Raw genomic sequence first — 25,006 nt, forward strand, 5'->3', positions numbered from 1 at the left:
ACTAATAAACTTGAGCTTACATTCCCATGCTCTCTACCTTCCAAGACAAATATCATACCGACATGATAGGTACAGTGCATCTATAATTGAATTAGCCTTGGAAGCAATTTGCCCACATGGTACACTTGTAATATTCTTCCCAGAATAAATTTTTAACCATTTGATAATTAGCTTAGCCATACCTGTGACAACGAGTAAATTGTAAAACACCAGAACACTATCTTAATTATCCTTTCTAAAGAGACTAAGCAATAATTTGCTTAATCGCAACGAGGGATGAAATAATGTAAGTAATTAAGTAAGAAAGTATTCCCACATGATTATACACTTTTGTAATAATGTAAGAAAAAAAAGGGGGAGAAGATGAGGCATTAAAAATGTATACCATATGATTTCATATAGGAAATATGAAAACAGAAAATAGTACTATTGATTACAAATAATTACTAAAATATCAAATGGCCCTAGTAAACATAAAACCAATTTTTAGCTACATTGTTTCTCTAATCCTCATCTCTTTCAATCCTGTAGTTCTGTAAGCTTTCACTGCAAAATTAAACCCAATGTGTCTCCCAAAATGCAGATAAGGAGAAAGCAGTGTAGTTATTTAGTCTCACTGATATGGTTTCCTTTTTCTTTCCTTTTTATTTTTTTTTTTTTGTTAATATAAAATACAGGAAGTTGTCCTTGTATTCCACCACAGAAAGGAGAGATGATCTCTCCCAGTTGTCCCTGTGATTTCAAGAAATCTGTTCGGCTGCCTATTGCATGCAACTGTCAATACTCGATAAACAGATTGTGCTCATTTATTTTTATTTCTGTTTCTAAAATTAAAGCTAATGCATACTCTCCTTATCAGCTTAAAATTCAGAAAACAAATTTTCACATTCAATTAATCTTACGGTCCTTGATTAATGTAAAAATAATATTTACCTTCACATATCCATTGCATATTATACTGCTGCGTGAATGTAAAAATGTGTCTCAAATCTGAAAATTAAATATTAGATACTACCTACAGTAGTGTATTAAGCATGATTGGCTTAGGAAATGCCAATGAATATGTGACAGAAATTTTATGAGCCCACCGTATTTGTTCCTTGAATTTTTTCTCCTGTATTTTTATTGTGTGGAGCAACAGACGAAAAATATAAGTGTTTGCTAATAGGATTCACATCTTATTATTGGTGCTGATTTGCAGTTTTCCTTAACTCGCCATGATTACTTTTTTAGAAGCTTTCACTTTTCCCCAGCTGATCCTCGTCTTGTTAGGCAGCATTAATGACACTTCAGTCATTGTGGCTTTCAAGCAGAGCCCTTCCAGAGTGAACAGAGAGTTGACATTTCCTGACATTTTCCCAACTAATTACAGGACAAATAATTAAGCATGTTCTCATATGTAACAAATGAAGGCAAAAGCCGTCTGTCAGCGATGTTGATTGATGACACTCTGGGAGACTTTATCTGATGGGTCCTGCCATGCGGTAGAGGGGAAGCAAATTTATTAGAATGAACAATGCAAATTCTGAGTCATCTCATCCAGTTATGCGCCAAAGCAATATCCATGTCAAGGTGAATGTGACAATGAAAGCAAAATATTTGCATTTTGTGGAGCAGGTTGAAGGGGAAATCAGAGCGAGAAGATGACAGGCCTAATTATTTTGGCTCATACAGGCTAGGACAGCTGTTTCTGGTGTCCTGAACAAGGCTGTCACACAGGTAACTAAATAGGTCTGCATATAAGTCTGTATCCAACACTGTACGGAGATGTCTACCACTAATGACCAACGCTAATGTTACTGCCATCTCTGAAAAACAGTAAATGTGTCACAGTGCACCTTCTGCATGGCAGTCAACATTTCGCTACATAATTACTTGTTAGTGAATTAATTCCTATCTGTCAGTATCTATGCCAGTGTCATTTTTAGACCATTACGAAATTATGCCATCACTATAGCAACTGCAAGCACAGTTAAAAGGCAAAACAGTTCAGATACTCAAGAAAAGTGCCTAGTTAGGCAGAAGACTAATAATGTAAAATTCAAATTGTGATGTTGCTGTCTGCCATCCTAATTTTCTTTATCTTGATTATGCGTTTGATCATTGATCATTAAACAATAATTTAAGGTTTCCAATTTCAATCCATGATTAATATTTAATATAATTAAAACCTCAGCCACAACAGCATCTTTCCTATAAACAGACACACACAGTCCTGTCATTGCAATTAATTAGGACCTAAAAAGTGACATGCCTAAAAATGAATCCTAATATCAGAGTTTACATGCAAATAAGAATAACTGATAGCATCAGGATGTTCTTTTCTCCCTGCTTCCTTTGTGGATTGTAAACAATGCCAATCTTAAAATCCTGTATCCTGACTCATTTCTTATTTCTTTATTTATTTCTTGCATGCACTCCATTTATCCAAGGAAAGTCAGGACCCATCATACCATTATCACCATCATTTAAGGATTTCCAGATGCCATCTCATTCACAGAAAGATATTCACAGGTTTATAGACAAATTACATATATGAAGCTATCTAAAATCTTCTGGATTGTTGAAATTTCTAATAACATGCAGAAAAAAAGACTGGCTGATATCTACAACTACCTTAAATGCACACAAGTCTAAGTTAAATTAGGGAAATCCACATATTGAGAAAGCATTTCTTCATTTGTATTATCTATTTTATATAAATGTTAGAAGAAAAGAGATCAAATTCTTCAAGAAACTTTCAGCACATATTCATCATGTCAATCTATGCAACGTGGTGGCTTTTGTTGGAGTGCAAATGTTACAATGGTGCATTTCAAATGATGTATGACAGCAATACGGTGGCCTCGGCCACTCTGACTCAGTGGAAAGAGAATGTAGAGAAACAATATGAAATTCAGGAAATCAATAAGAGGCCAAATGTGTAGGCGAGGGGTTTATTTTTATTATTATTTTAAGAAAAGAAGAAAAAAGTATACTTTATTATTCCATTTTTTTCCAATGATAATGTATGGCACTTCAGTTATCTTTTCAGTTAACTGGTTTGAAATAGCTCCCTTGCTTTGAAAAATATATAGATGAGTAAAAGTGGGGGGTTTTTAACTTGAATGTATCCACTGTCAACAGAAATTATGCTTTAAGAAAGTGAATTTTTATTGTTTTCTGTCTTTCTTAACATAGATATTGTCTTCATTACTAGGGTACGTGTTTCTAACAGGAAAATCAAATTAAAACTGAGTCAATCACATGAAATCAAGGTGAATCTTTGCCAGAAGAAAAACACATAATGACGATAATGCAGGTGTACAGAGCATTAATGTTCTGCACTTAAAGTTACCTGACAAATAAATGCTTACTCTGGACTAAAAGAAAGACCCTTTCATGATATGAGAAAGATCGTTACTGCCTCTTGCCACGCTAAGGTATTTCTTTCACTAAGATCTACAAAACAGCCAGTCGTCTTTCCTTCCCACTCTTTTAACTTAACACAGAAGATTAGCACAATGGAAGAGGATAAACTTTGCAAAAATGTCTAACTGCAGTGTTGTTCTCAGATAGAACACTGCCCTGAAAGTGATGGGAAGATTTAATTTCTGTTCTGCTTAACAAGGTTAAAAGAGTTCGGTTCTTGGTTAACACTGACCACTAAATGGATAGGAATCAATAGTTCCTCACTAATGCCACAGTAAGGCAACTCCTTTATTGACCTTCCCATTATCACTAAGCAGCTGAAATGCAAAAAATAAATAGACCAATCATTTTAATTTTGAACACTTACCAAATCAAGTGCTTCACTGGGGTTTCCATGCTCCTATGCCAGTCCTCTCGTGTAACTACCTGCATTCTTTTATGACTTATACATTTCAAAAAACCTCACTTCTTAAGATTTATTTTCTTGGTGATCATGTGTAATTAGTGTGATTAGCCCAGGAAGGGCTAAAAATAAAAAATTTGTAGCGATGAAATTAAGAGTTTCTGTCTAATTAAAAAACTTTTCATATATCACAGTTACTCAGAAACACTTTTCAGACAAATAAACAATGAATTAACTTGATAGGGATGATATACAAATTTGATATAAAAAGCCAATGGGAGAGTTCTGTCTAATGATCCCAGTCAATCTAATTAATGTATTCTGCTACATTACATTTTAAGAAGTGACCATTGTGTAATACACTTTGAAATATGCACAAGCTAATGGGATAAGATACAAAAATTATTATGCTGACAGTAAATCATATTACATTCCTAATAAGCATTAACTAGATAACTAGGTCAAAGCAGTATTATCTTAATTGATTTTTCAAAAGAAACCTGACAGAAAAATGTCAATGCTCGAATATTTCTTCATGCATCATTAAAACAAGATTGGCTTTTAACAAAAGAAGAATCCTTCACAGAATTGATTCTTGCTTCAGGCTGCCTGCAAGTAAGTGTATTACATAAAAATCTATACAGGATATTAAAACAACACCACTCTGCAAGACAGTTACAATTAAAAGCTGACACCCCCCCCCCCAATGTGTCTACTACAGTAGCTTGCCAGTAAATGTATTTAAAGTCTTCAGAGCCAGTATAAACCATATATGAAAATCACTCAGTTTTACTATTTGAGTGGGGGAAAAAAAACCAATAATCAGAGCTTCTAATTAAATCAGTACATTAATAACATAGCCATTTCATAACTATATGGCAATTAAATAAGCATGCAAGAAAACAGGAAAAAAACACTACCTTGGAGCTATAGCCATATATAGAAGCTCTGCATCTAATGTCATGAACATTTCAGTGTGGAGAGCGGGCATTGTTCTGATATCAGAAATTTCCAATAGTGATTGTGAGGTAAAATGCAATACGCAGAACAAATAAAATATAATACCAGCAATAGTACAATGCTGCATAGGTTCGCATAATAGATCTTCTTGCAGGTGCACATACAGATTGATCAGAGAAAGATTGGCTGATCCGTCTAAACACGAATAGCTCATAAACCCTGAAGTGATGAACTGTAGTACATTTGTGGTTTGGTAGTACACAAGGCATTTGTTTTGTCTAAATAATCACCGTTCATTTGCTTGGATTCCTTAGTTTGTGAAGTTATAAGCAGAAAACACACACCATTATCTTTTTTTTAATTATTTTTATCTTTTTTTAATGTATCCTTTATACAAGAACGTTCTCAGAGATATCTAATATTATTACCAGTTACTTAATGCAAAATAACTTGATGGCTAAACATTTTTTGCCAAGAAAAGCCTGACTGTCTACATGCATTTTTCAGCATCTAAATTTATCCCTAATGCTGAGCATATTTTAGTGCCCCCCATGCAATTTGTGAGTCATTACCATGTTCAAAAATCAGGAAAGAATGTTAATAGAAATTTGAAAACCTTATTTCAGGGCCACAAGCTCTGCAAACACTGATCTCAGCCCTCAGGACAGACAGAAGGGATGGGGCAAGGTAAGCCTCCAAATTATGTGAAGATCTAGACTCCAGAGGGCGATTTGGAGAATGAGCCTAAATCAGAAGGCGGCTATCTTCTCCACCAGCCCTGCCCCACTTAGCTCTAGAGAATTTGTTTTTTCTACCACCGCCTGATTTGAATGTTCAGTTTTATGTAATTTCTCTGAGATCTCAAAGTAGTTAGCATCAGGAGTGTGGTTCTCTCCTAACTCATACCTTTTTAGATCAGATGTAAAAGCTGGTATAAGTTTTCTGGGGAAGAGATGGGTCTGACAGTCTTTGTGCAAAATGAGCCCAAATTATCATAAATTCTGTGAGAGTTTTGAAGCAAGTAGTAGTGTGTGCCCTTTTCCTGTTGTAAAATGTCCCATTTCATAATGGAGGTATGTTGTCCCTTAAATAATTGCATAGAAATACACGATGGAAAAAGGCAGGCAAATCCTGACCAGCTGGTGCAAAGTCACCCCATGCAACTCAAATCCTTGTGCCTATTCAACACCTTTGATCTTTGGTCACAGTAGTGTCCCAGTTTGCTCTTCAAATTACCATGGACATTGAAAAATACTAGGTAAAGTGAATGTTTTCTGTTAGGAGACTATTGCAGAGTCTACAGTCCATCAGCAAGGACTAAGGAAGGGGGAGAGTGAGGCTACATGTTTGCTTACTGGAAGGGATTATAATGAACTATATTGGGTCAATAGCAATTATTAGTAAAAACTCAAGTCCAGCTTTCATCCATATTTGTTATGTTATCATCACAACCTCTGTACTAGTATAACATAAGATGTCCAAGCCATTTGTCCCAGGACTTGGCCCATCATCTGTCACTTCCCTGCATTTATTCCTTTTCCAGAGACCTGCCAGACACAGGAGGGCAAGTAGGATCTGCTCCGAAGGCAGGCAGGAAATAATGTTTGTAGTGTGATGGAGAGAGGAGGGAAGAAAGGAAAGTTTGTGGCTACCAGGATGAGGTAAGCTGCAGGAAGGGGAGGAAGAAAGACCACTGTCCTACATTTAAGAATTCTCTTCCAAGTTTTTCCTCCCAGACACGTCCCACATGTGTTGTCTACTTGCATCGTTTTAATCTTTATGTATCAATAACAGAATAAGTTACAGTGTGATGTTTTGGTTGGCTTTTTGGTACTTTGAAACTATGTCAGGACATAAAAAAAAGGCAGCATCAAGATTTCTTCTTAGTGTTAAGAGAATCACAGGAGTTTTGTCATAGAACAATATTGTTATGAGTAACTTTTGCTGTTACTTAAATATCACTTAAACATATCTCTCATCTTTTTGTAATAGATCAACTTGTGGGCTCCTTTGATCATTTTTTTTATGTTCTCATAGCTCCCTTCCGTATATTACCAGTATCCTACTGTTAATATATAATCCAGAAATGCTGTATTTTCAACAGCAACCATAGCAGGAGTTTGAGAGAAAGAGAGATTGTATGCTTGTTTCACTTTCCTGTCAAAATGTCTGACACTAGAGATATAGGGATGGGAGATAGGTTCTTCAGTGACTTGCTTGGATGTACTAATGGAATAGTTGGGGGTTTTTTTTGGTGACACTAGCAGTTTACTTGATGAATGTGTCTCATAAGCCTTGTTTCACCTCTGTTTTTTCTTCCTTTCTTGAGTTCTTCCATATCCTGGGAGAAGGACTGTTCATTTCTTTTGTAAACAGATAGAGTTTCAATAAATGTATGACTATTTTGTATCATCAATTTCTTTTCCAAAAAAATAAGCCGGCCACCAACTACTGAATATCATCTCAGTCAAAAAAAGGTCATTTGAAGGATTATTAGAATGATCTATTTACCTTTTCTTAAAAAAAAAAAAAGTATTCCATGAAATTATAAAGCAGCTAATTTAAAACAAAAAAAGTTCTTAACTGAGTTCACAATGTGAACATGTGAAACATACTACCACAAAGTATCCTTGTGGCCAAGAACTTAGCAAGAGACAAGAATGGACTGCATGTTTCCATAGACAGACTAAACTAAAATGTAATCCTATGTCACTGTTTCACAAATATCAAGAAAATAATTTTGCAGTCTTGCAGTATTATGTTGTTGACTGTACCGTGGATTAGTCGTTCACTGATTTCCTTAGATACACAATCAGCTGCTTCATTTCTTCTTAAGAGCACTTCAGTCTCACACCTTATACTGTGTGGATAACATTTTGGTTTGATATTCCCTAACCATGTTTTAAACTTCTCTTAGCCTTGCCTGGCTTTTGGCAGTCCCCAGGATTTAGTTGTGTCAATGCATTTCATTAATGTTTTACCTCCTGCCTCTTCCAGATCATTCCTGAGGATGTTAAATAAGATTAGGTTTACACAAATTACTATCACATCCTTCCCAAACCCTTCCCCAGAAAGATATACTAGTTTTTGTTATTTGGAGGTTTTGGTTTGGTTTTTTGGTTGGGTTTTTTTGGTTAGTGGTTTTTGGTTTTTATTTTTTTGAGATCTAATTTTTCAAAAGTTCTCTTCCCTGGCCTGGATCGTTTTTTTTTTTTTTCAATCAAGATTTAATGAAACAATACTGAAAACTGTACTAAAGCTCCTTTGTATTCAATGTGTATTATTTCCATCAGAGCTCATTTTATAATGTTTTTAGAAAGCACAATCAAGCTCATTTTTATGCTCATCTATTTCTTAAGAAGGAAGCCTTAAATAAGGGGGGGAGAGTGTGCTTTTAAATGGGCATTACTTGAGAAAGGCCTTCATAAGAATTAAGAACATGATCAGAATTTATTTTCTATGATTAATTTACCTCTTCTATTTGCAGTATCCAAATCATAAATGAATAACTTGGATGGATCAATAACTAGATAATGTTATAAGCAAATGTTTCTTTCTCAGAGGTTATTGAGATTTGCATTATTTTAATTAAGTAAAAGGGAAAAAAACCCTAAACCTCCCCAGATAAATTAGGCTGAACTAGTGTAAACTCTCAGTCTGTGATTAATTTCACCTAATTTTAGTCATGTAAAAGCAGGGCATATAGTCTTAACCATTTCTCTAGTCTCCCTTTCAAGCATGAAAAAGTTATAAATAGAAGGTGATTTATTCCATTCTGAGACAGATGTCTAAAACTTGTGGAATGACTCAATTTCTGACATCCCTGTCTCTCTCAGTTGATTAGAGTAGAAACTGCATCTAGAACCTTTAGGCAGCTGAAGATGGTGGAGATTAATTTCTTCCTTCACATAGGTATGCTTTGTTTTACCAGATTATGATACAAAAAGCTGTTTTAGAGAACAATGATACTACTTTTGATCATAGACATGATTTCAAGGACTATTTCACACAGTTAGATGAGCAATGCAAACCCCAACAAGGCCTTTGTCTTAACTAGGATCCTGGAAACAGATGAGTTCTTATCAGCACTGAGTAGAAGGGTGGGATCAACTCCTTTGACCTGTTGGTGATGCTCTTCCTAGTGCAGCTTGGGTGCTACTGGCCACCTTTGCCACAAGGACACATTGCTGGCTTATGTTCCACTAGGCATCCACTGGATCCCCAGGGTCTTTTCTGCAAAACTGCTTTCACTACAGTCAGTCCTCAGCCTGTACATGTGGGTGCTTGGGGTTTCTTCCTCCAGGGATGGGACTTGGCATTTCCCTTTGCTAAACTTCAGGACATACCTGTCAGTCCAGTTCTCCAGCCTGTCAAGGTCCTTCTGAATGGTGCAACCATCTGGTATATCACCTGTTACTCCCAAATTTTTATCACCTGCAAACTTGCACTCTGTCCCATCATCTATGTCATTAATGAAAATTTTAAATAGTACTGGCCACAGTATTGATCCCTTGGGTACAACACTAGTTACTGGCCTTTTCAATACACCTTGTTGTCCACTTGTCTAGTCCCTATTTCATCAGTTTGTCAACAAGGATGTTATGGGAGACAGCATTGAAAGCCTTGATAAAGCCAAGATAAAACCGTCCACTGATCACTCATCCACTGAGCAAATAATTCAATTGTAGAAGGCTATCAGGTTGGTTAGGCATGATTTCCCCTTTGACAGCTTATGCTGACTATTCCAAATCATCTTTTTGTCCGCAGTATCTTTGGAAATTGTTCCCAGAAGGATTTGTTCCATCACCTTCTTAGGCCTCTAGTTTCCTGGTACTTCCTGCACTTCTTGACATTTGCTTTCTTCCTGTCCTCCTCCAATTGCTATGACCTTCCAAAGATATTTGAGCTGAATTTACAATTACATTGGCCAGCTCCTCAACACATGTGAGTACATCCAAACAGGTCCCAGGTACTTGTGTATGTCCACTGGTTTAAATTTTCCTTAACCATATCTTCCCTCACTGAGGTATAAATCTGCATTGCTCCAGACTTCCCCCCTGACCTCAAGGACCTGGGACTCCTGAAGGCATGTCTTAACAAAGAAAAGTGAGGCAAAGAAGCCAGGGAGTGTCTCGGCCTTTCCCAGATCCCTTGTCATGAGGTCACCTGCCCCATCCAGCACCAGGACTGTATTTTCCTCAATCTTCCTTTTGTTACTGATGGACTTTTGGAAGCCCCTCATGTTGCCTTTCATGATCTCGCCTAATTCAATTCCATACAGGCTTTGGCTTTTCTAACCCTATCCCTGCATGCTTGGACTCCTCTCTATACCTCTGCTGGGTGACCCTATCCTGCTTCCATCTTTGTATGCTTCCTTTTCTGCGCAGATTTTTTTCAGGAGGTCCTTGTTCATCCAAGCATGCCTCCTGCCACCTTTGCTTGTTCTCCAGAATATGGGTGTGGACAAGGAAAAGAGGAAAAGCTTAGAGGATGAGGGAAAAATTCTCTGGTCAAATAGATAAAATGTTGGCCAGATACAGTGTTGTAGACAAGTAATGTGTAAGGATACTTGCCATCCAGACAGTGAGATCTTAGCTGATTTTGGCAGCCTTTTCTTACATGTGCTTAGCGAAACCCCACAAATCTCCCCAGTGTAGTCTTTTTTGCTGCCATCTTTGCAGCTGATAAAGATCTTTGAAGGTAAGTAGGATTTAAACCTGTTGTTTAAACCTCCTACGCTCTCCCTCACCCTCACAAAAAATGTAATTCTGAAACTATGTTTATGGACAATGTGGGATATTTTCTTGGCAGGTGATGAGGGGAGGGAAGACAAGGATTTTTTCCAGATGTCATCAGTAAGTGACATTTTATTCAGGTCACTGGACACTTTTAAACACTTAAAAACACTTTAGAGACACTTTAAAGACCCTTCTAAAGTCTTGGGTTCAGTTACTTGGGATATTACCATCTTCTAATTGATGGGGTGAAATTTTTATGTGTTGTGAATCTGCAAGAAGCTGATTTTTTTCAGATAATCTTTAATCTAGAAATATTTGAAGCTGAAATCTGCCAGACTTGGTAATCTACCATAAAAATATACTTTTTGTGATCTCTGTGAATATATGGTTTAGATATGAAACACACTTCTGAGAATCTTTTTACAACTTTCCAGTGTTAGAGTTTCTCAGGTTATCTGTTCTAGTCATGTTGCATCTTGAAGAGGCTGAGGTTGTGAACAGCTTTCACTGTAATTATTCACCCTGACATCGAGGGACCAAAATCATAAAAGGAAAGTCCACAAGTAAATTAATAATTGAGTATTCAAAAAAGGGTAAATGGAGTTAAGTAAATAAGGCCCTGGGCTACATTTTCAGTGTTGCTAAACTTCAGCCTTTCCTGGCTGCCTACCCTACTTTCTCACCCATTTCAGTGTGGTCCCGCTGTGAAATGCATGGTGCTCTCTAAGGCTGAGAAGGGAAGGAGGGTGTTGAAGAACCAGTCAGAGTCCAGTGGGATACAGGTTCAGAGTTAACTGCTAGATTGGGACTGGCAAAAAATATTACTGAGATTCTTGGAATTTTAGAAGAATCTGGAAACTCTACATGATCTCAGTGAAACCTCCTAACGAGGAAGTGCCAGAAATCAGCCTGAACCATGAATATGTAAGACTCAGTAACAGCATAACAAATGGACTGGGCAGTAAAAGCTAAAAAGTTAAAAATGCCTGTTTACCACAGGGAAAAAATAATTTCTTGGGGTCACAGAATCACAGAATCACAGAATGGCAGGGGTTGGAAGGGACCTCTGGAGATCATCTCGTCCAACCCCCTGCTTGAGCAGGGACACCTAGACCAGGGGGTACAGGAACCCAGGTGGGTTTTGAATGTCTCCAGGGAAGGAGACCCCACAGCCTCCCTGGGCAGCCTGTTCCGCTGCTCTGTCACCTGCACAGGAAAGATGTTTTTCCTCATATTCAGGTGGAACTTCCTCTGTTCCAACTTGTGCCCATTGCCCCTGTCCTGTCGTTGGACAACACTGAAAAGGGTTGTTCCTAATTTTTATTTTTTGTTGAGAAGATTTTTTTTTTTAACTTCTAGGATTGGTAGTAAAACTAAAAAGGTAACACCAAGTTTTATTTAATTTTAGTCAATATTCATGAAGACCACTCTAGGAATTACTGGTCAAGATCCTAGAGGAAATAAAGAGGTTAATGCAGCTTTCTGGAGTGTTCATCTGTAGTGTAGTGTTGAATATGGTGTCTAGAAAGTAAATAAAACACTGAGTTTTAGTTACAACTGTCTTAATGTTATAGTGCAAAAGTACAGGGAAAAAGGTGTGCTTAAATGTTAATGCTTGAAGTAAAGGAAAATATAGAGGGGAAATACTGGCTTGCTCTCTGAGTCCCAGGAGTGCGCTTCTCCATAGAAAACATATAGACATTGCACAGGCCTCTGACTGTCACCCTTTTGTATCATTTAAAGACAAATAAAATGGTCGCTAACATCGCTGTTGCTACGTCTGTACAGTAATGTCCCAACAAGATGCACAGGACAGGTTTTACTTCAAATGTATGGTTCAGGACATCACTGTGCTTACTTAAAGGTTGAAGCAGAATTTATAGAGTTCAACTTTGGCTTTATTTCTCAAAATCTTTGTCAAAATCAATACTATAAATAAAATGAGACTACAAAGCAAAATATCCCCAGTACCCTAGCATTTCTTAGCACACAAGAAATGGACAAACAAGGAGATATTTCTGCCCTGAGCTTATGATCCTGTATTTTTCTCTGCAGCAGCAACTTGGTGTGATATATCGATATGTTGTTACATTATTAAAATATACTTAATTTAAAATAATAAACAAGCCTACTCAGAACTACTTACATGCACAGTTATGTCCCCTGAAAGAAATTAACAGGTAATGAAGTTGAATAATGGATTCAGAAGTGCTGGTTAAAGTTTTATTTAAGTAAACTGAACTAACAAAATAGCCAATCACTTCAGGATGGGATCCTACCCACTGATTTCTCTGCAGTGTTCCCAGAGCAACCAACATTTTCATGGACAATTGTTGCAGTTAAAATAGTTCACTTACAGGTCTGCTTTTAGTACTATGGCTCTAAATAAGGTAAGTATAAGGCTATTTTTCTATGTATAGCTTTAGGTTTCTGTGCTGTTTAACTACAATAGCTGGGGAAAACCAAAGTTTTACCACAAAAACAAAAAAGAAGAAAAAAAAAAAAAAAAAAAGGAAAGACTCCTATACACTCTGAAGTATAAATATTGTTCCATTTTACTAACTCTCTCTGCTACATTATGGTTACTTTCCTCTTTGTCAGTTCTGTATGGCCAAACTCAGCTGGGATTTGGGAGTGAGCTGGACCATTCCAGAACAACAGCAGCTGTCCTATGTGGCCTACCCTTCTGATAACCATATAGTAATTACGACTGCTCCTTGAACAATTCTATTTCTGCCCTTTTTCTTCTTGTATAATGAGGTAGTCTTAAGTGTAAAGGGAAGCCAGCCAATATGTGAAGTCCATTTCCTGAGAAAAGAAGAGACATGCCACAGAAACATCTGCACATAAGTATGCAAGCTACACAAAGTCAAAATATCCCTAGAAATCCCAGGTCACTGGAATTCAATGATATTTTAAATCCAATCATCTAAATTACTTCTTTTTTTAATGAGAAATCCAAAATCAGGTGGAATTTTTTATTTCTCTTCCCATTGATTTCTTTCTCCCCCTTTTTAGAATTGGGCCTTAACAAATAAGCAAGCAAAGCCCACCCCCACCCCTTTTCTTGCTTTTCTCTCTGACTTCCACCTCCTTCAACTTTGGAAAACTGACAGGGTAGTATGACAAAAATAACCTCAACAACTTCACTACTCTTTGTTTATCTCTCCAAACCTGGACCAATGTTAAGAAAACACAGGAAGAAATATGCCTCTGTATGTGTGCATGCGTGTAAGTTTCTTGAAACTCTTCGTTTGGTTGCCTTGCTATGGAGCACAAGATATACAGGGAGAAACATACAGTGCTGCATTTGCTTAGCCTAGAAAAGAGAATGTTAATAAGGGGAGATCTAATTGAGGTCTTCTGCTTCCTTAAGTAGGAATTAGGAAGTACAAAAATTATGGGGAAGACAGAGACGGACTCTTCTCTGATACGCACAGGAAAAGGGCAAGAGGCAACTGTTAAATTGTTCAACATATGAAATTCCAGTTAGATGCAAGGAAAAAAAGGGTTCACAGCGATGGTAGTATACTACTGGAAGAAGCTGCTGAGAGGTGGTATGGAACCCCCATCTTTCTCATCCAGGGCTCAGACAAGACCTTAAGCAACCTTATTCAAATTTGAAATTGACCCTACTTGGAGCAGAAGGCTGGAAGAGAGGTTCCCTCCAACCTGCACTTTTCTAAAATTCTACAGTTTCTGTGGCTGCATACTAAAAGAGTGAAATATCCAGAAACCTCTGCTTTGGAAAATGCTACAGCTTTCAAAACAGCGGTTCTTCAAAAAAAACCCATAACTATTAAAACTCTGTTATCCTATTCCCCCACCTCCCCCCCCCCAAAAAAAAAAAAAAAAAAAAAGACATTTCACAGAAAACACAAAAAGAAAAAACTGAGATATAACAGATATTATATGATATATAAGACTTTCCAAAATTTTGATTCCTCAAAATCCTAATTTATAAGAAGGTGACAGCTGTTGCACTGATCTTTTCTCCTAGTGTAGTGTTTTTTCCCTTTCCACAGTAAGACTGCTCTTTGAACTCTATACTGTTTACAGCTGAGTTCAAGTAAGCAGTAGTTTGAGGGCTTAGCTATATTTTTTAAATGTATTTGAATTTGTGATCTACTGAGAAATCTCTTTCTACTGAGATACAGTCACATTGATTTACCTGTTTGGTACCCAATTCATGAACACCAATATAGTTGAAAAAAACCTGTGAACCATCCTTGTTTATTTTATAACAATTCATGTCTTTTAATCTTTGCCTATGTGGAACTCCAATTAGTTTTAACAGAAGATTTAAATCTACAGGAGTGACAGGATTAGGAGGAAGATTGCTTTCTTAATAAGAGCTATTTAACATCCTTTGATGTTTAAATGTGTAATGTCACCTACATAAGGAATATCAGATATCAGTGAATATACCTGTAATATATTTTAGGAACACAGTGATACCCACTAAACTATACACATCTGGCTTTGCCTTAATTGCACCGTTTGGACTATTCACATAGTATCCTCTAATTTTCAGATGAAGCTACGTATAAAAAGATCTATTTTAAACATAATAATCTCTGAAGTTTAAAACCAGACAGTATGGCTCCAGAGTGAGCACACTAATGTCATGGTGTATCATTTACTGGATTTGCAAATGCACACACACACAAACGCACATATATATATATATGAAAATTTAGTGCATGTATACCTGTACAAAAGTAATATTGTCCCCAAAAGTCCAAGTCAAGAGATGTGGTAGGATTTGAAACCTTGCTGTTTACATGCTCTGTTTTCCTGTACTGTGCCAGTTTCACGTAACTTTGGTTTGGCTTTCAGACCTGTGCAATCCTTGTTATGATGTAGAGACCAGAGGAAAAAAAGCAAACAGAAAATTATTTGCCACTGCAAAGGCAGAAAAATACTGAAATCTGGAAATTACAAAACTATGGGTCTCACAAATAAGCAGCAAATATGAATATAATTCTTGCTAGTTTGAATTTTTTAATAGGAAGTAAAACAAAGGACATGACTAGTAGGAAAATTAGGAATTGTAAAACGTATATGGATAGGAAAAATTCTACAAAGAACAAAATTTAGGTAGATTTGAAATATATCTTGTCCAGCCTGTTAATAATGTTTAATACTATAAATACACTCAAGTGAAAAAACCCAAATATTCTTCAATGATATGGGCTAATATTAAGGAAAGTATTATTTGTTAATCTAAAAGCATAATAGATTAATAAATATTTCCAAAGTGATTGCCTACTACAACATTTCTTTACTGATGTTATTTAATAAGTCAGGAAACTACCTAATTTAAAAATTCATACACCAAATAGTTCCATTCTATTTTAGCCTAGTCCACAGTAGCCTCTATATACATATTACAGAATGAACAAATAATAGTAAATGTAAAGTGGTACAAAATTATGGCAAAATTCATCACTGAGGTATAAAATTCTTAAATATAGTCATGTTCAAAATGTTCAAAAAATGTAATATGTTTATAAATGGAAAATATTAATCTGGCTTACAACTTTTTAATATGACAACATGCTGATTTTTTTTCTTTCCGAATAAATTATGTCTATAAGAAAACAAGAAAACCTTGATTTCTTGGGGGTTTTCTTAGAGGAGGATGTTTCAAAGATATCTTGTTTTACAAATGGTACAGCAAAATGATAAGAATGAATCACAATGAAACTGCTTATATCTTTCATTTACTATCTCCGTACAAACTCATTTAATATTGATGTAATAATATACTTGCAATAAATAGCAAGGAATGCCTAACATTAAACAAAATATTACATTCAAATCCATTTATGTTACATCAAATAATAATATAGAAGAGCACAAACCTTGTTCCACAGCCATCTGCAGTGAGAGAAGGCCTTGAGAATAGCAGAACCAATGTGATTTCAATGTGCAAAATGGAAATCTGGATACCAGCAAGTAGGGATGGTCAGGTATTCTTCAATAAAACTCTATTGTGAGAAAAAGCTGATTCATCCAAACTAAAACTTTCCTCTGGAACATTTATGAAAACATTTTTATTAAGCGTTTCTTCAGGTCCAGGATAGGACACCTTGTCAGAAACAAAGCCTGCAATCCCATGAATACAGGGAATCTAGCACTCCCAAAGAGAGAAAAGTAGCTCCTATCAGGCAAACCTAGGATTTGAAAATGGAGCTCCAAGCTCCTCTGTGGAGAGCACAAACCTCTGGCTGCCAGGAGGACTCTCATTTTTTTGCCCAGGCATTCCTGAAGTGTGCCAAACATGCCTGGCACCCATGACTTGTGCATGCAAAATAAGCTGGGTGCAGCCAGAACACATTGGGCATTTTGCACGTGCATGGAGGTATTTCTGGGAGATTGACAGTGCCCCTTTCTCCAGGGCTTCTTCATGCCCTGACTGCAAAGGTCCACACACGAGAGGCCTAAGGAGGATGCACAGGGAAATACAGGCCTATGATAGATCCAGCTATGAGCTATTCTAGCTACCTAAGGTTTTAAGATTATCACAGCATGGGATGTGGACAACCGTCATTGTCAATAAGCTCCAGGAAATGGCCTTCTAGCGTCTAGCCAGCCTGACAAGGTAACAACACTGGCCACTTTTGCCCATTAACACTGTAGGGTTTGGTGCTTGGAAAGCAGAAATGTGCTCCTTGAGACATTTGGTGAAGACTTTGTTTCATTTCCTTGTAAATTATGATTGTCATATATGCAGGGACCTTGCAGCTTTGAGTTTGCTGCTGTTGTAGGACATGCAGAAGGGTTTTTTGCCTCCTAATCCTGGCAGTTATCTCCAGGAGACAATCTGGTAATAAAGCCAGCTCTTGAGAATGAACACATGAGTCCAAATGAACAGGTTGATGTTTACGAATTTTAAAATATTAAAAGTAAAAAAAGTTAAGTAGCACCTTTACCTTTTCGTTTCATTAGGGACTGTGAATAATGTGGATTACTAACAGGGAAAAAAATGCAACTATTGCTAATGCCTCACTGCAAACAGCTAGACTGCATCTGAAGGCAGATTGCCCTATATAATTTTCAGATGGGCCATTTAAAGATTAATGTTATGAATTTTCCATTACTTCAGAGCACTGAGTATCTAGGTGTCTTGTATACATTGCTCGCAGGTTTATTACTGGTGTAAGTATGTAAACAAGAATGTGACTAGTGGTAAGAACAAGAAAAACATATGTGAGAATTGTTCAATTTCCACTATTCCTCTGCAGTGCTTCTTAGGAGGCCTGAGTCCCGTCTGCTTCTGAGATTTTTAACAATTTGACTACTAAATGAAAAAGTCGAATGTAGCGTAGTTATACCATGAGAAAAAATAGCCTTATCTCACGGGGGAGCAGCAGAATATTGTGCAGAGACCATTCCCCTGACATCAACTGTGTTTGGCAGATGGTGCTGTCAGTTCAGGTCTGTGTTTATTCTATCATGCATGTGGTAGCATATTTTAAAATGTACAATCTCATGTATTATCTATGGGCTAAAAGCATGCAACACAAGCAGGGCTATATCACAGGAGTTAAACTTCTGTAAACAACTAGCAGTGGTTGTGTAAATGCTATTTTCTTGACATAAATAACAGAAACATATGGCCAGAGACAGGAAGTGGGTGATACCTGGATAGATTGATATCCTGCTAGACAAGTGGCTATATTTATGACATGATTCTGCCTGACAGTGAAAGAGGAGAGGAGGAGAGCTAATGACTTTTTCATGAACTCTCTGACAACATACATTTGACCACTGAATAGTTTTGCTCAACAATTTGATTCTCTGCATTGTTGTTAAATACGTTCAATGAAGGTGAAGAAAATATCAGGGTCAGAAGTGGAAGGTAAAACTCTTATTTCCCATTTTCTTAGGGCAGCTTATGTTGAAACAACAGTGTCATTCTAATAGTTCAGTACCCACATGATTTCCCATCACTAGTCCTTTACTGGAGAATATAAGTCATGGGCAGGTAGTGTCCCACTGTAAATATTCTATTCCTGCTATGGCCTGAACTTTAAAGTGTTGTGAGTAATACCACAACACCTATTTTATAATCCTGCTTCCTTCCTATTACCTGATAAAAATCCTGGCTACAATAAGTTTAAACCCTTCTGCATACAAATTACCACCTTATCATATTTGAATGTAACTCATTGAGTGTTACTGTATCATAGGAAAATACAACTTCATAAATTTTCAAATTCTGCCTTTTACTACCTGTGACTCTTCCACAACACACCAGAACAGCGGAAGGTAATGTTTCTTGTATCTGAGCTATTCTGTTCTCAAAATTATTTAGTTTACAAAAACAATATTTTCTAACAACTGGATGAGATTCCTTCCATCCAGTTATAAATGCAGGCCAGACGAGGCGTTCTGGGACATCCATGTAACTGCTCTTCACTGTAATTCTGCCCTCAGCAATAAAGATTCAGGTGTTTTCCTTTCAGCAATGCTCTGTGTCTACAGCCTACCATAACTTCCTGAAGTATATGCTTATTTGCTTTTAAATGATGCTCATGGTGTACTCAAATCTCCTCTAGATTACTCCTTCAGTTGTAATGGGTCTGCAAGGAAAAGTTAGGGTCAGATCAAATTTTAATTTTGTGACTAAAGCTGATGGATTCTTCTCTAGTAAACATAAGAAGAATGACTCTTGTAGACAGGTGTTTAAACATGGCCTTTTCAGTCTCACTTACTTCTAGCTAAAATAGAAAAATGTCAAAGGAGAACATACCTAAAAAGAAAAGTCCACTTGTGGTGGCGAAGTTAGCAGGATTGGTTCGTAAACAAGAAGCTGCAGAAAAAAACTATCTTCAGGAATAAATCTTCTTTTGCAAAGCAATTCAAACAAAAGACTGCTTCCAGAATTTACACTGAACTTGCAGAGCATGAAAAGGAAGCTGTTGAAACTCTAGTGTCCTGGAGCCAAATCCTAGAACCTTTAAGGTAAACTATTTTTAAATGAAGCAAAATAGGGCCCAGCATGCCTGATGTTCAAACCACCCTTTTCATCTGATTCAGAACATTATGACCATCTGGAATACTCGGCTGTCTTTTCCTGTGTTTCTGTGCCGGGGTCTGATGAGCTCTGTCTCACAACGGACCCCAGAGGGAAGCACTCCTGTTCTTTACAGTACCCTGGTTGTTAAAAGACAGACCTACTATGTGGGAGGCCAGAGCTCAAATTCCCACTTTGCTTCAGCAGGCCTCAGTTCACATTTCCTACGCTTCTGTGAAGTGCCTCATCAACACCAAATAGTGTATTCCAGGGAGTCTGTGTGTTTATCGTATGCTCCTATTGCCTCTCTTCCACTATGCTTGACATCATTAAACATCCACTGGTACAGGAACTCTACATCCGATGGTTTAGGATCCCTACAAGCAATAACGTATGTTTTTAGCCACGGCACAATACATATTTAACTACTTATATAAAATGTAATTATCAAACACTTTTGGCCAGTCTTCCTATTGCCTGTTGGACCTTGACATTCAATTGAAACAGGGGAAGTAAAGAACTGACTGAGCGTTAACACTAAAAGCTGAAGCAAGCATCTTGGGTTTGTATATAACACTTCCAAAGGGCCGGTGGCCAAGTATTTGACCCAGTAAGACTTATTTTCTGTGCACTCTTAATGTGGCTTTTGTGAAGCAGAAATAAAACAAATTGGCCAGACTTTCTAGACAGCAAGTGAAAATGTACCACAAAGAGCAGGGGGACTCCTAGGCGAGGCTTACACACCCCAGGCTCCCTGTTGTGTCAACCCTTACAATCTAGACCCCAAGAGCTATAAATTAGATGTGTTCCTCAATCATAAATTCCAGCACTGAGACATGTTCGCTAAACACCTTCTAACTTGCATCAAGTTACAATTAATAAAATGACATTTAGAACTATAATTGGCACATAATCACTTAGTCACCACCTGCTGATAACTGGTCATGATTTCAACATCTGAGTTAGGGCTGATGCCTCAAATACGTTGTGCGAATCACGAATATTTACATGCACATTCATAATCATATTCTTGGCATCTCAAACCATCTGCATGTAAATGCAGAAAAAAAGCACCTTTTTTCCTACAGAGTTCCTCATTATCTGCTTCAATGGGAACATTTAATCATTTCTAAGACATTGGGGAAAACCAGCAGTGGCACAGATACTTTCCTTGAGTTTTTGCTGTTGTAGGATAGTTGTAAACAGAAGGAATCACTCATGTAGTGTAGTGTCCACAAACTGCTCGAAGCACCTGTGTGGGAAAGTGTTGGCAAACTCAACTTGTGTGTCATCCCCTGCTACTTTCAGAGAGGCCCCTTGAGTGCTTTCTAGAAAACAAAAAAAGAGGAAACATATGTTCATGCAGAGCTTGAAACTGGAGGGAACGTGCAGCAGCCTATTAAATGCATAAAGGTTGATTTGCTGATTTCTTTCTATTGCTAATTTCTCTGCACCTTGGATCTTTTCACTGTATGTTTGACTGCATGGATTGATCTAGTGAATAACAGAAGGAATATTCATTACATGTAAGAAAAGTACGCTGTTTGTGAGGATTCCTTTAAAATTTAAATTCTTTTTGAGGACTGTCAGCATAAGAGAAGATGTCTTCATAGTTCTACAGACACATGGTTATTTTTTTCTCCTAGTTTGATTTCCCAGAGAAATATAAGATAATAGTCACCAAAATATTTCTTGAGGATTGGTCACATTCAACCATGGTGTACAGATCTGGAAAAATATTCAGCTTCCACCAATGTCATATTAGCCAACAGTGGCACTTAGTTTGGCACTGCTGTGAATCAATAGAAAATTGACCCTAAAATAAAACTGTTGATGTTTCAAGCTTTAACTCAATCTTTTCAATATTTAAAATAAAGGGAGGGAACCCCTAAAAAGTCCTCCAGCATTCTTTTGAAGACTAGATTTTCTTTTTTCCCACAGCATTTTGCAATGTGCAATATCCTGTGCCAGAAGGCCTGAGGAGTGTGAGGGTCAGTCAGTTTTAAGATGTATTTTTTTTCTGCTTCATGCTGGGTGGGACAGAGGTATCTGGCTCTCATCACAGGTCAGTTTTTGTGCCTCACCCATAACTTTTGTTCCTCAACCATAACAATACCCTGAGCTATTACAAGTCAGAGGCAGCTTGCTGTAGGTTTGCTCATCTCAAAGGCAGAAGAGATTCTTGTTTTGTGTGGGGAAGTACTACAGCTACACCAGTTACCTGCCAGGCATTACCTCTGTGGACCCTTTCCAGCTCTTTCGTGTTAGTAGAGCTGGCATTAAAAAAGCTGCAGTGAATCAATGTATCAGCCAAATGATCAAGCTGTGAAAAAACCTGCTGGCTGCAGCATAATCTTCCCTGGGATGTGTGAACTTCAGTGAAATTCAGACATACATGAAAACCACCTGTACAAACTGGAAAGGTTTGTACATGATGCATTTCCACAGAGGTATTAAGTAATACAATGCTTACTCTTTCTTTACACTGCATAAGGAGAAGCACCTTGATATGCCAATATTCTACATAGAAATAAACAACAGCAGGAAAGAAAGGAAAAAAGAAAAAGAAAAAATTTCAGAGCAACATTGCTTAAATTCCTATGTATAAATTTTGAGAATATAGGTTCTTACTATACTTTTTGCATTAATTTTCACTATAATTTCCTTTCGCTCTTGTTTTCAACTCAGTGTCAGACTGGCTTACCTCATTTGAAATGTAAGATGTGAATACAGATCTTCCTCTTTCATGAGGTTTAAAAAACCTCTGGAGTTGAAAACAGAGTATTTTAGAGCCATTAGCAGAAAACTGCTTAACTACAAATGGCCTGGTTGGTATATAAAATGCTTAATGTTAAAGCTGTTCCCAAGGTAAACATTCCACACTGCCTTTACAAATAGTGCATAGTAAAAAAATAATGGAATCTGTAATTGTTCAGTCATCTGCACAATATAAAAGTTAAGTATCTTAATCATACACAGAATGCGTTCAGGCCCTGTAACGTTAAATCTGGTATCTTTTGCACTTTGTGCCTGTTGTTATAAAACAAGGAGAAAACAAGCTGTCTGTAGAGAATCTTATGCAGTGCTTTCCCATATGTCAGTCTCTAGGACAAGGCAATATTAATGTATGAGTGGTCAGCTCCTTTCATATACTACTAATGTACTGGAAAGTCTTCCGCACTTGGTGCTTTCCTTCATGTCTCAGGACATCTCGTGCTAGAGCACTTCCCCACACAGAACAATATGTCCTTCTCTTGGAAAAGCCCTCTGGGCTGATCATTGTCAGGTTATGTTATGTTTTAACAGTAAGCACTTCAATGCTAGTTTTGTGCAGAGTTGTAGCAGGAACAAGAGGTCTAAACAAACAGAAGGGCCACTAGAGCCCTTTCATTTATCATCCTAACCTGACAGAAACCCCTATCTATTCCCTAGCTTTGCTGAATTTTACATGTTTCTTTTAAAATGTCTGCTTTTAAAAAGTACCTACCCTTATTCTTGGCCCTTCTGCTTAAATATTTTCTTCCTTACTGTTTAGATAAGTCAGTTTGAGAAATCTGAAGGAAAATGTAAAATCAGAAGTTGCTGTCTGAAAGGTTTTAAAGTAGCATAAACAAATATTGTTAAAAATAACGGTGTTAACACTTACATAGCATCTTGTGTCCAGATATGCTATGAAGGCATGAATTAATTAGTGCTCACATCACAACGCCCTGGTGAATTAGTTAAGTATTATTATAGCAAACATTCACAAGAGGAAACAGATACAAAGAGAATGTAAGTGTTGCCTAGGTAACACAGGGAATGGCAAAGGTGGGATTTAAACACAGTTTTCTTCCCAGTGTTCATTAAAAACATTCCTTCTTTAATAACTGAAAGTGTACTGTCAGTCCATCTTAAACGAGCGATTGCTTACAAGAGCAGTTGTGATAAACATTCAACTTTTCTTAAACACATAGTCAGGAAATGCTCCTTGAGCACAAATTCTCAGTGTAAGTCTGTTCAGGTAACTAAGAGCTCACTCAAAAGTTAGTCACAACATTTTCCCACTGTCTGTTTGCAAGTGACAATGGCGATACAGTTTGGAAAGATATTTTTTAGAGTTTCAGATTGGGTTCACTGCTTTTCGTCATGCAGCTGAAGCCAAGTATTATTTCAGTATTCATCATTCAATATTCAGTATTTCTGTATTTTGAATGAACTTTCCTCATGTGATCATAAAGGGACTTGTTTCCCAGTGCTGAGATGAGAAAGACGTATCCCCAAGAAGTACTGGCAATACGTTAAAAGAAATGCAAAATATTTTACATGGAAAAAGAACATGAAGTCAGAACTCTACTGGAGTGATTTATTTAGAGCTACTTGGACCAGACACAGGAGGTCTCTCTGTCTGATGGTAATGGGATATATTTTGCTCGCTTGTAGAAAGCGATTGGTTTGGCTGGGTGATGATTCTAATAAAGGGTGAGGGAAAATTTGTGAGTCTGAGAGGAAGATTAGTATCATGGGACATTTTGTATTTGGGGTATGAAAATATGCTGCATTTGTTGGGAGTAATGTTGTTTTGATGGAAATGTGATTAATTTCCTGAGTCTTGCAAGGCACATCTTTAGTTCAGAGAAGGATGATGATGGGGAATGTTAAATACTTCAGTGTATTCACGAGAATTATGTGGGATTTGAGCAAGTGTTGAATCTGTGAGATTAATGAGGAATTGGTGGCACAGGGGAAGGATTAAATGCATGTAGTCATGGGGTTGGGACCTGAGACATTCAGAAAGATTGGATTGGGAGGCACCACTTGGGTCATCGAGTCCATTCATTCACAATCTCAGCTAACTATGTGATAAATGTTTATTTTAGATTTATCCACATAACATCTATTCTGCTTTCTTCCACCTATCACATTTCCCAGGACCAAAGGAAAATTGAAAGCTTCCGTAAAAGTCAAAAGTACAGTATGCCACAAAAAGGACACAGAAGAGGGTACGGTCACCTCCAGCAGCTAAGTCCCTGCGTTATCAGGGAAGCAATTAAATAAAACTCTCAAGTGAGCCTAGAAAGCAAGTACCATGCTCCATAATACAAAAGTACATCAAATTTCAATTAAGGGAAATCAGTCCTTGTAAAGCCAAACCAAGTGGTCATTTTACCCCATGTGAATGAGAAAGCTACAATAGTACGTCACTGAACATTAGTTGCAGCAGAATAACAGTAGAAGCATCTCAACATCCTGCCAATGCCGTTTCTTTAATTATAGCCAATTTCCAATGCTTTACAGAAAAGAGAAATTTCCTTCCTGAAAAAAAACCCATGTTTATCAAGATATGAAAATATTCCTTCCTTGCTTCCAGAGGTGACTATCAGAGGTGCAAGCCACAAGATTAATGCAGTCTATATGCAGTGTAAATAGACAGCACTCAGTCTCATTTCAACCCCCTTGGTACATTGGGTACCTAATAATTCATATCAC

Source organism: Phalacrocorax carbo, chromosome 2 (assembly GCF_963921805.1).
Source record: "Phalacrocorax carbo chromosome 2, bPhaCar2.1, whole genome shotgun sequence".
Taxonomy (NCBI): Eukaryota; Metazoa; Chordata; class Aves; order Suliformes; family Phalacrocoracidae; genus Phalacrocorax; species Phalacrocorax carbo.